Source organism: Eleutherodactylus coqui, chromosome 9 (genome assembly GCF_035609145.1).
Source record: "Eleutherodactylus coqui strain aEleCoq1 chromosome 9, aEleCoq1.hap1, whole genome shotgun sequence".
Classification (NCBI taxonomy): Eukaryota; Metazoa; Chordata; class Amphibia; order Anura; family Eleutherodactylidae; genus Eleutherodactylus; species Eleutherodactylus coqui.
In genome coordinates, this window is record NC_089845.1 from 102,144,218 (window position 1) to 102,159,422 (window position 15,205).

The window sequence follows — 15,205 nt, forward strand, 5'->3', positions numbered from 1 at the left end:
AAATTCTCACGCAATGCGTTTTTAATAGAGATGAGCGAGCGTACTCGTCCGAGCTTGATACTCGTTCGAGTATTAGGGTGTTCGAGATGCTCGTTACTCGAGACGAACACCACGCGATGTTCGAGTTACTTTCACTTTCATCTCTGAGACATTTGCGCACTTTTCTGGCCAATAGAAAGACATGGAAGGCATTACAACTTCCTCCTGTGATGTTCCAGCCCTATACCACCCCCCTGCAGTGAGTGGCTGGGGAGATCAGGTGACACCCCAGTATTAAAATCTGCCCAGCCTGCGGCTCGCCACAGATGCATTCTGACAGAGATCAGGGAAAGTGCTGCTGATGCTGCTGCTGCTATAGGGAGAGCGTTAGGAGCTATATTAGGCTTCAAGAACCCCAACGGTCCTGCTTAGGGTCACATCTGACCGTGTGCAGTACTGTTGAGGCTGCTGTGAGCAGTGTTGCACAATTTTTTTTTTTGGTATATCGGGCGTGCAGAGCATTGCGTCCTCAGTCTGCAGTCATTGTACAGAGTATAGGGCCAGTACTGGTGAGGCAGGGACAGTGGTACAGGGAAAGAGATATACAGGCTATATAGGCAGTGGGCTTTTTCAAAAAAATTGGGGAAAAATACTATATTTGGGCTGCCTGTGACCGTCTTCCGTGTACTGTGTGTCTGCTGGGGGTAGTAGTCCTAATTAATATGCAGCTAAGCGTTACAGCAGGCTTGCGAAAAATTGTTTCCTGGCTCTGCTGTCTCTGTTACATCACCGCCGTCATCCCGCCAGAGGGAAACAGTATACATAATATACGCTGCCTACAGTATCTGTCTGCTGTATCAGCTCAGCATTTAAAAAAATTGAAGCAAAATACTTAAGGCCTACTAGTGGCCTTTGGCCACTTGACTGCTTCTGCGCTGTGAATTCCACTAGCTCAGTCATACGCACCTACGTCACAGTACAGGCGTGCGCAAAATTGTTTCCTGGCTCGGCTGTCTCCGTTACATCACCGCCGTCATCGCGCCAGAGGGAAACAGTATACATAATATACGCTGCCTAAAGTATCTGTCTGCTGTATCAGCTCAGCATTTAAAAAGATTGAAGCAAAATACTTAAGGCCTACTAGTGGCCTTTGGCCACTTGACTGCTTCTGCGCTGTGAATCCACTAGCTCAGTCATACGCACCTACGTCTCACTGCAGGCGTGCGCAAAATTGTTTCCTGGCTCTGTTGTGCGTTCCGTAAGCGAAGTCAGCCTCCAACCACAGGCAAATAAGCGGCACATTTAATTACAGCGTTCTGTTTCTGCTCTACTCGTAATACACCATGCTGAGGGGTAGGGGTAGGCCTAGAGGACGTGGACGCGGGCGAGGACGCGGAGGCCCAAGTCAGGGTGTGGGCACAGGCAGAGCTCCTGATCCAGGTGTATCGCAGCCGACTGCTGCGGGATTAGGAGAGAGGCAAATTTCAGGGGTCCCCAGATTCATCTCACAATTAATGGGTCCACGAGGTAGACCTTTATTAGAAAATGAGCAGTGTGAGCAGGTCCTGTCGTGGATGGCAGAAAGTGCATCCAGCAATCTATCGACCACCCAGACTTCTACGCCATCCACTGCTGCAACTCTGAATCCTCTGGCTGCTGCTCCTCCTTCCTCCCAGCCTCCTCACTCCATTACAATGACACATTCTGAGGAGCAGGCAGACTCCCAGGAACTGTTCTCGGGCCCCTGCCCAGAATGGGCAGCAATGGTTCCTCTCCCACCGGAGGAGTTTGTCGTGACCGATGCCAAACCTTTGGAAAGTTCCCGGGGTCCGGGGGATGAGGCTGGGGACTTCCGGCAACTGTCTCAAGAGCTTTCAGTGGGTGAGGAGGACGATGACGATGAGACACAGTTGTCTATCACTCAGGTAGTAGTAATTGCAGTAAGTCCGAAGGAGGAGCGCACAGAGGATTCGGAGGAAGAGCAGCTGGACGATGAGGTGACTGACCGCACCTGGTTTGCTAAGCCTACTGAGGACAGGTCTTCAGAGGGGGAGGCAAGTGCAGCAGCAGGGCAGGTTGGAAGAGGCAGTGCGGTGGCCAGGGGTAGAAGCAGGGCCAGACCGAATAATCCACCAACTGTTTCCCAAAGCGCCCCCTCGCGCCATGCCACGCTGCAGAGGCCGAGGTGCTCAAAGGTGTGGCAGTTTTTCACTGAGAGTGCAGACGACCGACAAACTGTGGTGTGCAAGGTTTGTCGCGCCAAGATCAGCCGTGGAGCCACCACCACCAGCCTCACCACCACCAGCATGCGCAGACATATGATGGCCAAGCACCCCACAAGGTGGGATGAAGGCCGTTCACCACCTCCGGTTTGCACCACTGCCTCTCCCCCTGTGCCCCAACCTGCCACTGAGATCCAACCCCCCTCTCAGGACACAGGCACTACCGTCTCCCGGCCTGCACCCACACCCTCACCTCCACTGTCCTCGGCCCCATCCAGCAATGTCTCTCAGCGCAGCGTCCAGCCGTCGATAGCGCAACCGTTTGAGTGCAAGCGCAAGTACACCGCCACGCACCCGAACGCTCAAGCGTTAAACGTGCACATAGCCAAATTGATCAGCCTGGAGATGCTGCCGTATAGGCTTGTGGAAACAGAGGCTTTCAAAAACATGATGGCGGTGGCGGCGGCGGCCCCGCGCTACTCGGTTCCCAGTCGCCACTACTTTTCCCAATGTGCCGTCCCAGCCCTGCACGACCACGTCTCCCACAACATTGTACGCGCCCTCACCAACGCGGTTACTGCCAAGGTCCACTTAACAACGGACACGTGGACAAGCACAGGCGGGCAGGGCCACTATATCTCCCTGACGGCACATTGGGTGAATTTAGTGGAGGCTGGGACCGAGTCAGAGCCTGGGACCGCTCACGTCCTACCCGCCCCCAGAATTGCGGGCCCCAGCTCGGTGCTGGTATCTGCGGCGGTGTATGCTTCCTCCACTAAACCACCCTCCTCCTCCTCCTCCTCCTACGCAACCTCTGTCTCGCAATCAAGATGTGTCAGCAGCACGTCGCCAGCAGTCGGTGTTGCGCGGTGTGGCAGCACAGCGGTGGGCAAGCGTCAGCAGGCCGTGCTGAAACTACTCAGCTTAGGAGAGAAGAGGCACACGGCCCACGAACTGCTGCCGGGTCTGACAGAGCAGACCGACTGCTGGCTTTCGCCGCTGAGCAACCGGGCATGGTCGTGTGTGACAACGGCCGTAACCTGGTGGCGGCTCTGCAGCTCGACAGCCTCACGCACGTGCCATGCCTGGCCCACGTCTTTAATTTGGTGGTTCAGCGCTTTCTGAAAAACTACCCACGCTTGTCAGACCTGCTCAGAAAGGTGCGCCGGCTCTGCGCACATTTCCGCAAGTCCCACACGGACGCTGCCACCCTGCGCACCCTGCAACATCGGTTTAATCTGCCAGTGCACCGACTGCTGTGTGACGTGCCCACACGGTGGAACTCTACGCTCCACATGTTGGCCAGGCTCTATGAGCAGCGTAGAGCTATAGTGGAATACCAACTCCAACATGGGCGGCGCAGTGGGAGTCAGCCTCCTCAATTTTTTACAGAAGAGTGGGCCTGGTTGGCAGACATCTGCCAGGTCCTTGGAAACTTTGAGGAGTCTACCCAGATGGTGAGCGGCGATGCTGCAATCATTAGCGTCACCATTCCTCTGCTATGCCTCTTGAGAAGTTCCCTGCAAAGCATAAAGGCAGACGCTTTGCGCTCAGAAACGGAGGCAGAGGAAGACAGTATGTCGCTGGATAGTCAGAGCACCCTCATGTCTATATCTCAGCACGTTGAGGAGGAGGAGGAGGAGGAAGGGGAGGAGCATGAGGAGGAGGGGGAAGAGACAGCTTGGCCCACTGCTGAGGGTACCCATGCTGCTTGCCTGTCATCCTTTCAGCGTGTATGGCCTGAGGAGGAGGAGGATCCTGAAAGTGATCTTCCGAGTGAGGACAGCCATGTGTTGCGTACAGGTACCCTGGCACACATGGCTGACTTCATGTTAGGATGCCTTTCTCGTGACCCTCGCGTTACACGCATTCTGGCCACTACGGATTACTGGGTGTACACACTGCTCGACCCACGGTATAAGGAGAACCTTTCCACTCTCAGTCCCGAAGAGGAAAGGGGTTCCAGAATGATGCTATACCACAGGGCGCTGGTGGACAAACTGATGGTAAACTTCCCATCCGACAGCGCTAGTGGCCGAAGGCGCAGTTCCGAGGGCCAGGTAGCAGGGGAGGCGCGGAGATCAGGCAGCATGTACAGCGCAGGCAGGGGACCATTATCCAAGGCCTTTGCCAGCTTTCTGGCTCCCCAGCAAGACTGTGTCACCGGTCCCCAGTCAAGGCTGAGTTGGCGGGAGCACTGTAAAAGGATGGTGAGGGAGTACGTAGCCAATCGCACGACCGTCCTCGGTGACGCCTCTGCCCCCTACAACTACTGGGTGTCGAAGCTGGACACGTGGCCTGAACTCGCGCTGTATGCCCTGGAGGTGCTTGCTTGTCCTGTGGCTAGCGTCTTGTCAGAGAGGGTGTTTAGTGCGGCTGGGGGAATCATCACAGATAAGCGTACCCGCCTGTCAACCGACAGTGCCGACAGGCTTACACTCATCAAGATGAACAAAGCCTGGATTTCCCCAGACTTCTCTTCTTCACCAGCGGACAGTAGCGATACCTAAGCAATACGTAGGCTGCACCCGCGGATGGAAGCATCGTTCTCTATCACCATCGAAAACGGGGACCTTTTTGCTTCATCAATCTGTGTATAATATTCCTCCTCCTCCTCCTGCTCCTCCTCCTGAAACCTCACGTAATCACGCCGAACGGGCAATTTTTCTTAGGCCCACAAGGCTCAGTCATATAATTTTTGTAAACAATTTTTATACGTTTCAATGCTCATTAAAGCGTTGAAACTTTCACCTGAACCAATTTTTATTTTAACTGGGCTGCCTCCTGGCCTAGTTACAAATTAAGCCACATTAACCAAAGCGATTAATGGGTTTCACCTGCCCTCTTGGTTGGGCATGGGCAATTTTTCTGACGTACATTAGTACTGTTGGTACACCAATTTTTTGGGGCCCTCGCCTACAGTGTAATCCAATTAATTTTTTGCCCACCTGCATTAAAGCTGACGTTACATCAGCTGTGCTGGGCACTGCAATGGGATATATTTATGTACCGCCGGTGGGTTCCAGGGAGCCACCCATGCTGTGGATCCACAGGGAGTTGTAACTGCATGTGTCTACTTCTAAAGAACCCCAGTCTGACTGGGGCATGCAGTGTGGGCCGAAGCCCACCTGCATTTAATCGGATGTTACCTCAGCTGTGATGGGCACTGCAATGGGATACATTTATGTACAGCCGGTGGGTTCCAGGGAGCCACCCATGCTGTGGGTGCACATGGAATTCCCATTGCGGAGTTGTACCTGCCTGTGACTATTTATAAAAAACCGCGGTCTGACTGGGGCATGCAGACACCTTGACAGAATGAATAGTGTGTGGCACATAGGTTCCCCATTGCTATGCCCACGTGTGCAGCTCCTGATGGCGGTGGCACAGGATTATATTTCTCATTGCTTCTGTACAGCATTGTGGGCTATCGCCCCGCCCCTTTTAAAGAGGGTCGCTGCCTAGCCGTGCCAACCCTCTGCAGTGTGTGCCTGCGGTTCCTCCTCATGGCAGACGCACTTATAAATAGACATGAGGGTGGTGTGGCATGAGTGCAGCTGAAGGCTGCGCAGGGACACTTTGGTGTCCGCTGTGGACACTGCGTCGTGCGGGGGGGGGGGGGGGGGGCAGCATGTAACCCAGGAGAAGTGGCAGCGGAGTGTCATGCAGGCAGTGATTGTGCTTTGTTGGAGGTAGTGTGGTGCTTAGCTAAGGTATGCATTGCTAATGAGGGCTTTTCAGAAGTAAAAGTTGTTGGGAGGGGGGGGGGGGCCACTCTTGCCGCTATTGTGGCTTAATAGTGGGACCTGGGAACTTGAGATGCAGCCCAACATGTAGCCCCTCGCCTGCCCTATCCGTTGCTGTGTCTTTCCCATCACTTTCTTGAATTGCCCAGATTTTCACAAATGGAAACCTTAGCGAGCATCGGCGATATACAAAAATGCTCGAGTCGCCCATTGACTTCAATGGGATTCGTTACTTGAAACGAACCCTCGAGCATCGCGAAAATTTCGTCCCGAGTAACGAGCACCCGAGCATTTTGGTGCTCGCTCATCTCTAGCCTTTATACCTACACAGCTCACTCTATATATAAACTGAGAACTCTACATGTACACTGCCCACTGTACATACAGAGTAATCTATACGCTCACAGCATATCTTGCATATACACACAGCACAATGCATTCTAAACACAGTGACATATAAGACACTGCAGCGACCGAGACACAAGGCCCACACTGAGGAGCAGACGGCGTAGAGATGGCATATGTCACGGTGGCTCTACCAGACTCCTCTCCGGAGGGACGCACAGAACCTCGGCCAAGGCACCATTAGACCTCTTCCAGGCAACGCTGGGTCAGTGATTACCTGTATAGTTGTTTAGTGGACTGTAGAATCTGTCACTTGTGATGCCACCATTCCTTTCACATCATTGATTACCCGGCGGTAGAAATAAGAGTCCACACACGATGTAACTTGGAAACTCAATCACTGGGAATGGGCAGTGACAGGCAAACTTTACTTCTTGCTTGGCTCACTCGTGCAGGAAAAGACAGTTTTAAGCTGATGGTCAGGGAGGAAGGACACAGGATGATATCGTGCATACAGTCTCGTTATCTGTAATGCTCCGCTCCTGGACACACACACTCCGGGATGCAGAATAACACCGGAGGGGAATGCAACACTCCGCAGACACTCACTTGAACTCAGTAGATTAACGACTGCACGGCGGACTCTTTTCTTCTCTCACTTTTACTCCTCAAAAGGTGGTTCCTGGAATGGTAGGCCTCAGGATCTTTCCTCTGCTTCATCACTGAAGGTACCCCCATGTGGCCGGCACTCTCCCTCCTTTCTCAACGGTTATAGTTAATAGAAGTAACTCTCAATCACTCATATTTATATTCATGCGACACCACATGATAGACAAACTTGTTGCTTTTTCCAGACATGTCCCAGCCACTCTCAGACATCAACCTCTTACATGCTGCAGCTGTGCAATACACATAACAGCAGACAAGACATTTTGCACAGTGCATCCACATAAAAGATATGACATGTATGATAATTATGGAGGGGCCAGATATAGGGGTTTCGGGCCACTACAACACGTTCATTAACGAACCAGAAACATTGCATTACTGAAGTGCCTTCCAATGATCAACTGAGAAGAAAAAGCAGAATTTAAGTTGTTGTCCAGTTGTAAACTATCAAAGGCTTAATCTCAATAATAGATTGGCGAAGGGTCTGTGGCCAGAGACCCCCCGCCAATCAGCTGTTCTCTGGGCCATATCTGCAGGAAACAAACAGCTCCATTCTCTCTGCATTGGGCAGGCTTGGTATTGCAGGCAAAGTTCTCACTCATTTCAGTGGGAATTTGGCCTATAATATCAAGCCTGGCCATTGCAGTGAGAATGGAGCCGTTTGCTTCCTGCAAAAATCAGCTCAATACACAAAACACACTTGCCCAGAAGACAGACCCCTGCTAATCTACTATTGATGACCTATCCTGAGGATATGCTTTGAGAGTTTACAACTGGTAAGCCCCTTTAACCCCTTAGTGACCAGGCCAAATTTTGGAAATCTGACGTGTCATTTTAACATAGAATAACTCCGTAAACGTTTTGCATATCCAAGTGATTCTGACATTGTTTTTTTTGCCACATATTGTACTTCATTTATGTTTCAGAAATATTTATTGAAAGTAATTTCAAACTGTTAGCAACATTCCTGCCGCGTAGACCCCGCGCAGGGGGAGAAAAGTTATACATAACAACAGGAATTCTAGGTGTAGTTAGAATCGATTGGTCCAAAAAAATATTCATCAACTTATATAAACTTGTACAAATATTAAACCAAAAATGTATAGGGTAGAGGTTGGAGGGGGGGATGATAGGGTCTACCAGTACAACACAATATAAGCACTTTGTTGCTGTTTGACAGTAAGTCGGGATGGTAGTATTTTTATTATTATTATTACTCTTTCCTATTAATGATACGCTTTAGGTTCAAGTGGTCAGTGAAGTAGCTAGAGTTGGAGGTTGTAATGTAAATTAGGGATATTGGCAAAGGTGATCCATGGCTCCCATACTGACTCAAATTGTGCTATCCTGTGCTGGCATATTGCAGTCAACCTCTCATTCAGAAGAGTCCTGTTAATTCTGGTGATGAGGGAATTAAAGGGTAGATGCGATTGTCGCCAATTATAAGCAATATGGATTCGAGCTGTCATAGTGATAAACTGCATAAGCTTAAGGGGAGTATTACACATCTTTTTGGGTTTATCGCCCAACAGTAGTATGAATGGATCTAATCCAAGAAAAGATCCTGTGACTGAGGAAATAAGATGAGAAACCCTTTTCCAGAAGGCCTGCACTATGGGACATGTCCACCAGATATGTAGTTGAGATCCAATGTTGCCACATCCTCTAAAACACAGGTTGGATACCTCGGGTTAAATGGCATGTATGCGAGATGGCACCAAGTATGCTCTATGTAGCACCTTTAGGGAAGTCTCTGTGAGACTAACTTGCCAACTATTTTTGCTTAGACTCTCGCTACAATGGTGCCATCTTTCTATAGACAAGGAAGCATTTAAGCCTGATTCCTATTGGGTCATGTAAGACAATTTGTCTTGTTGCGTTTTATTTAGTGCACTGTAGAGGTGTGACAATGTACCTGGATAGATTGGACAATATTTGCATAGTGCCTCTAGCAGGTTCATTTCTACCTTAGACTCTGGGGTAACCAGAGATGACCAGAAATGGAATACCTGAATTATTCTCCACCACTCGGTTGGGGGTGGTTGAAAATGGTTTCTTAAAGCCGATATTGAGGTTAGCCTACCATGAAGCAGAAAGTCATTGAGGGTAGTTATTTTATTAAACTGCCACCAGGAGAAACTTAGGGTATCCAGTCCGGCGGAAAATGTTGGGTTAGACAGGAGTGGAGTCAGAGGTGACGGGCCAAAACAAGTCGTCGACTTGAATCGGGCCTGACACTATAGCAAGATGGTGAAGAATGAAAGTGGAGCTAAATTTTGGAGACTAGTTGGGAGGGTGGACCTAGTCCAGAGCAGAGTTGACCAGTTATGGGGATGAACTTGCATATTTTCTATGGAGACCCACAGAGGGAAGTTAGATCCTGCATAAATTGGTGGAATTTGGGCTAGTCTGGCTGCCTTATAGTAGTTGAGGAGGTTAGGAACCATTCGTAGTTCCACCTATTGATAGAATCTATATTACTTGGTAATTTGATTCCAAGATAGGGTAAATAATGTGGACAGATATGAAATCTGAAATTAATATCTATGAGTTTTTGAATGTGGGGGGGGGGACATTACAATGAAGAATTTCAGATTTTGATTGGTTAATCTTAGGGCCTGAGACCATTTCAAATTTTACTAAAACCGACAGTAAATTGGGAAGAGAGGTCAGGGGTTTTGTCAGGGTTAAGAGAAGATCATCGGCAAAGAGGCTAATTTTTAAATTTTTGCGAGTCCACTGAGACTCCATATATATTAGGGTTATTGCGTATGGCTACAGCTAAGGGTTCTATTGCCAACGCAAATAAGGCTGGGGAGAGTGGGCACCCCTTTCTAGTGCCTCTTAGTATATTAACAGGAATGGATCTGGTAGATGGGATCTTAAGAAATGTTGTGGGTTTAGAATAAAGGGTTGAAATGGGGTTTAGGAAAGGCCCCCCAAATCCCATTCAATGAAGAACAAGTTGCAGATAAGACCATGATGAGCTATCGGAGGCTTTTTCGATATTGAGGGTGAGAACTGTTAATGGTGTTTTTTGGATGTTTGCAATGTGGATTAGGTTAATTATTTTGCGGACATTGTCAGGTGCCTGTCTGCCTGGGATGAACCCCACTTGGTCTCGGTGAACCAAAAAAGTGAGGAGTTTGAGGTCAATATTTAAGAGGGTTATTGTAGGATCCTTTCCGGGTTTCAGTATGGTAGTTATGAGGGCTTGTAGGAAGTCGGGGTGAATTTGGCCCCTTGAAGGATATGGTTATATAATTCAACCAAATGTGGCATTAGAATCGGGGCAAATTTCTTATAGTACAGACTAGTGTAACCATCTGGTCCAGGTGCTTTGCCTTTCTTGAGATGTTTAATCGCCCATTCAACATCTTCTAAATTGACATCCAGGTTGAGGCCTGAAAGGGCAGAGTCAGACATTCTAGGGAGATTGAGTTGGGAAAGAAAGGAGTTTGTTTGGGTATTGGCGTTAGACTGGGGTGCTGTATAGAGCTTTTGATAATATTGGTGTAAGGTGGAATATATTTTGTCTGGGTTAGAGGTAAAAGTACCTGGTCAGGTTTGAATTTTATGTATAGTGTTAAGTGTTTGTCTCTCCCTAAGTTTCCGCGCTAGCAAACGATCTGGCTTATTTGCATATTGATAGTATGTGGTTTGTGTCCAGGCTAATGCCTTCTCAGTTTTATGGATTAGGATGGCATTTAGTTCTAGTCTGGAATCTTTGATGGCCTTCAATAGATACAGTGAAGGATGTTGCACATAAACTTGTTCTAGTTTAGTAATTTTATGTTCTAAGTTTTGCTGGGCCCGGGATCTTTTTTTTTCTGCGGGAGGCCCTGGAAATAAGTGTGTCCCGAATTACTGTTTTGTGTGCTAGCTAGAGATGAGCGAACGTACTCGGTAAGGGCGATTTCGCAATCGAGCACTGCGATTTTCGAGTACTTCACTACTCGGATGAAAAGTACTCGGGTGCGCTGTGGGTGAGCGGGGGGTTGCAGCGGGGAGTGGGGGGGGGAGAGGGAGAGAGAGAGGGCTCCCCCCTGTTCCCCACTGCTACCCCCCACTCCCCTCTGCAACCCCCCGCCCCACAGCGCACCCGAGCACTTTTCACCCGAGTAGTGAAGTACTCGAAAATCGCGGTGCTCGATTGCGAAATCGCCCTTACCGAGTACGTTCGCTCATCTCTAGTGCTAGCCAATTAACATCTGAGGAGGTAGTTTCAGGGCTATTAAGCTGGAAATATTTTTCTATTTCCTGTTGAATAACGTTAGCCAGATCTGGGTTGGTTAGAAGGGATTCATTAAACCTCCAATTATATGGGATGCGGGTGCAAGGTGAAAAAAGGAATTCTGGGAGCACTGCATCGTGGTCAGACCATGCACATATTATATGGCGCGAGAAGGATAGAAGAGGAATGGATATGGAATTGGAAAGAATCCAATCCAACCTGGAGTGGTGACTACGAGCTGGGGAATAATACGTAAATCTTCTATTCCGAGGGTTGAACTCTCGCCAGGTGTTGACCAATGTGAGCGTCTGAAATGCTGAGGCCATTTCTGAAGTTTGGGGTTTTGTTCTGGTCAGGGAGGTAGTGGATGTGGAATCCATAGTAGGGTCAATAGTGAAATTAAAATCTCCGCACCAGACCAGCCTGGAATATTCTAGCTGTAATAATTTATCACACATGGCCAGGAAAAATTCAATAGGTGATATGTTTGGGGCATATGTATTGAAAATACATGGTTTTTCATTATATAGGTCTCCTATTAGTATTAAGTATCGCCCTTGTTCATCTGTTATGATCTTTGTTACATTAAATGGCAGGGAGTTTTGAACGAAAATCGTCACTCTCCTCTTCTTTGTGGCAAAAAAGGAATGATAGTGGGATTGATAACGAGTATTAACCCTTTCCAATCCAATTTTTTTGCCACCTGCATTTTCCCCAGCTCCTATTTATTTTGGCAGCAGAGCTTGGGAGAAAGAACAGCTGGCATTTCGCGAGTAAAGAACCCAGCGCTGGTCAGTGCTGTTTCCAGCTCACCAAGTAAGGCTGGGTTCACACAGGGCAAATTCGCCGTAAATTTTCCCGGTGGAATTTCACTGCGGCAAATCCGCCTGCGGCCACTAAACCCTAGTTTAGCCAGCCATGTGGACGAGATTTGTCAAAAATCTTGTCCACACGGGGCCGACAATCCTGACGTGGCAAAGCCAGCATTTGCGGGTGCTATGGCGCGGATTCCTGGGACGCAGCATGTCAATTCTTTTTTTTTTTTTGTTGTGGCCTCACTCTTTTCTAAACAATGAAAAAACGTGCAGCGAAGCCACCCCAAAACCCGCGGCTAAGTGCTGCGGGTTTTGAAGCTGCACTTATCTCGTAGAAATCTCGCGTTTTTTCGCTGCGGTAAAACCGCAAGATTTCCGCGGTGAAACCGACCCACGGGAAGCCAGAAAAAATGTGCTGGGTAGCCTCTGGTGGTACTGTGTATCTTGTCCCCACTGGAACTGTGAGTGGAGACAAGGGCTCGTTCTGTTGCAGTCATACAGAACACCCCGAGCTGGCTATTGATCCCCGACTCCCAGATCATTCAGTCACCCCCCCCCCATCCCCCGGTCATCTCACCTCCCTGCTGCTGTCACATTCCCTGCTTTGGACTTGGGACCTCTCCTCTTCCCCCCCCCCCCCCCCCGCCCGGGCGTCTCACCTCCCCGCTGCTGTCACTTTCCCCTCCTTGCACTCTGGACTCCCCCTCTCCCCAGGGCATCTCACTTCCCCGCTGCTGTCACATTCCCTGCTTTGCACTCCGGACCCCCCTGGGCATCTCACTTCCCCGCTGCTGTCACATTCCCTGCTTTGCACTCCGGACCCTCCCCTCTCCCCAGGGCATCTCACTTCCCCGCTGCTGTCACATTACCTGCTTTGCGCTCCGGACCCTCCCCTCTCCCCAGGGCATCTCACTTCCCCGCTGCTGTCACATTACCTGCTTTGCGCTCCGGACCCTCTCCTCTCTCCAGGGCATCTTACCTCCCCACAGCTTTCATATTCTCTGCTTTGTGCTCCAGAACCCCCTTTCCCCAGGGCATCTCACCTTCCCGCTGCTGTCACTTTCCCTGCTTTGCGCTCCAGACCCCCCTCTCCCCTGGACATCTCACCTCCCGAATGCTGTCACTTTCCCCGCTTTGCGCTCTGGACTCACCCTCTCCCTTGGGCCTCTCACTTCCCCGCTGCTGTCACATTCCCTGCTTTGCGCTCCGGACCCTCCCCTCTTCCCAGGGCATCTCACTTCCCCGCTACTGTCACATTCCCTGCTTTGCGCTCTGGACCTTGCCCTCTCCCCAGGGCATCTCACTTCCCCACTGCTGTCACATTACCTGCTTTGCACTCCAGACCCCCCTCTGCCCCGGGCATCTTACCCCCCGCTGCTGTCACTTTCCCCACTTTGCGCTCTGGACTTCCCCTCTTCCCCGGTCATCTTACCTCCCCGCTGCTTTCATATTCCCTGCTTTGTGCTCCGGAACCCCCTCTCCCCAGGGCATCTCACATTCCCGCTGCTGTCACTTTCCCTGCTTTGCACTCTGGACCCCCCCCCCCCCCCTCTCCCGTAGACATCTCACCTCTCCAATGCTGTCACATTCCCTGCTTTGCGCTCTGGCCCCCCCTCTCCCCAGGGCATCTCACTTCCCCGCTGCTGTCACATTCCCTGTTTTGCGCTCCGGAACCCCCCTCTCCCCTGGGCATCTCACCTCCCCGCTGCTGTCACTTTAACCGCCTTGCGCTCTGAACGCCCCCTCTCCTCTGGGCATCTCACCTCCCCGCTGCTGTCACATTCCCTGCTTTGCGCTCCGGAACCCCCTCTCCCCAGGGCATCTCACTTCACCGCTGCTGTCACATTCCCTGCTTTGCGCTCCGGACCCCCCCTCTCCCCTGGGCATCTCACCTCCACGCTGCTGTCACTTTCCCCCGCCTTGCGCTCTGGACTCCCTGTCGCCCCCGAGCATCTCACCTCCCCGCTGCTGTCACTTTCTCGGCCTTGCGCTCTGGACTCCCCCTCTCCCCCGGTCATCTTACCTCCCCACTGCTTTCATATTCCCTGCTTTGTGCTCTGGAACTCCCTCTCCCCAGGGCATCTCCCCTCCCTGCTGCTGTCACTTTCCCTGCTTTGCGCTTCCTGACAGGAAGGTAACATAGAGCGGATAAGTGCAAGCTGCAGGAACAGTAACAGCAGCGGGGAGGTGAGATGACCGGGTAGGGTGGGGGTTTGATCTGGGATTCAGAACCAATAGCCAGCTCAGGGCGTTCCATATGACCACGGCAGAACAGTTCCAGTGGAGAAAAGATACCACTGTATCGCCTCTGGCAGCAGAGCAGGGTACACAGTAGTGCAGAAGCAGCATGTCGGACCTTTCCCGACATCGGAACTATAGAGGAAAATTATGATGTCGGCACAGGTTCGACATTGGATCTGAAAGGGTTAAAATACTTTTGGGTGGGAATCTTGCGAGAAATGAGACCCTTGTATGCAAATGATATCAGGTCTATGTTTCTCGTAGTCAAGAAAGGCCTTCCTCCGCTTGATCGGGGAGTTAAATCCCCTTACATTATGACTTATAATTCTACACATGTGAAAAATATATGTGTTCTGATCTGACTTTTGGACCATATGGGTTTTGAACACCAACCCCAACTACATGGAGAGATGAAAAGATTATACACTTTTCTGGACTGAACCAACACCGACTTTTCAAATGGTTGTATCTAACTAGGGGAGATGGGTAAAAAACAGCTGTGGCAGTAGAAAAACAATAGGTAAATAGTGTGCCAAGTTGACTCAAAAAATAAATCATTTTAAATCGCACTTGTGTGGAAAACAACATGGCATCCATGTTGGTGATCGTGATCTATAACAAAACATATTTAGAAATGTCTTCAACATATTAGGGCACTATACTGCCCAACCATAACATGTAAACTCAGTCCCAGACAAAGTAGAGTGAGCATATCTTGTCTTAGACAGGTCCTCTCGCGTCTCCCAGATTCTAGATGGCCTCTGAGATCGGGGAGTCTGGGGCCTTTGTTCAAGAGATATCTCAGTTGCAATATTAGATGATCTCAAGGCCTCCTGGCCTTCACCAAGCGATCTAATGGTATGCTCTCAGCCTTCAATTTGGAATGAGAGCATAAATGGAAAACCCCATCTATAGCGGATTTGTGCTCTTTGGAGCACTAGGGTGATGGGGCGG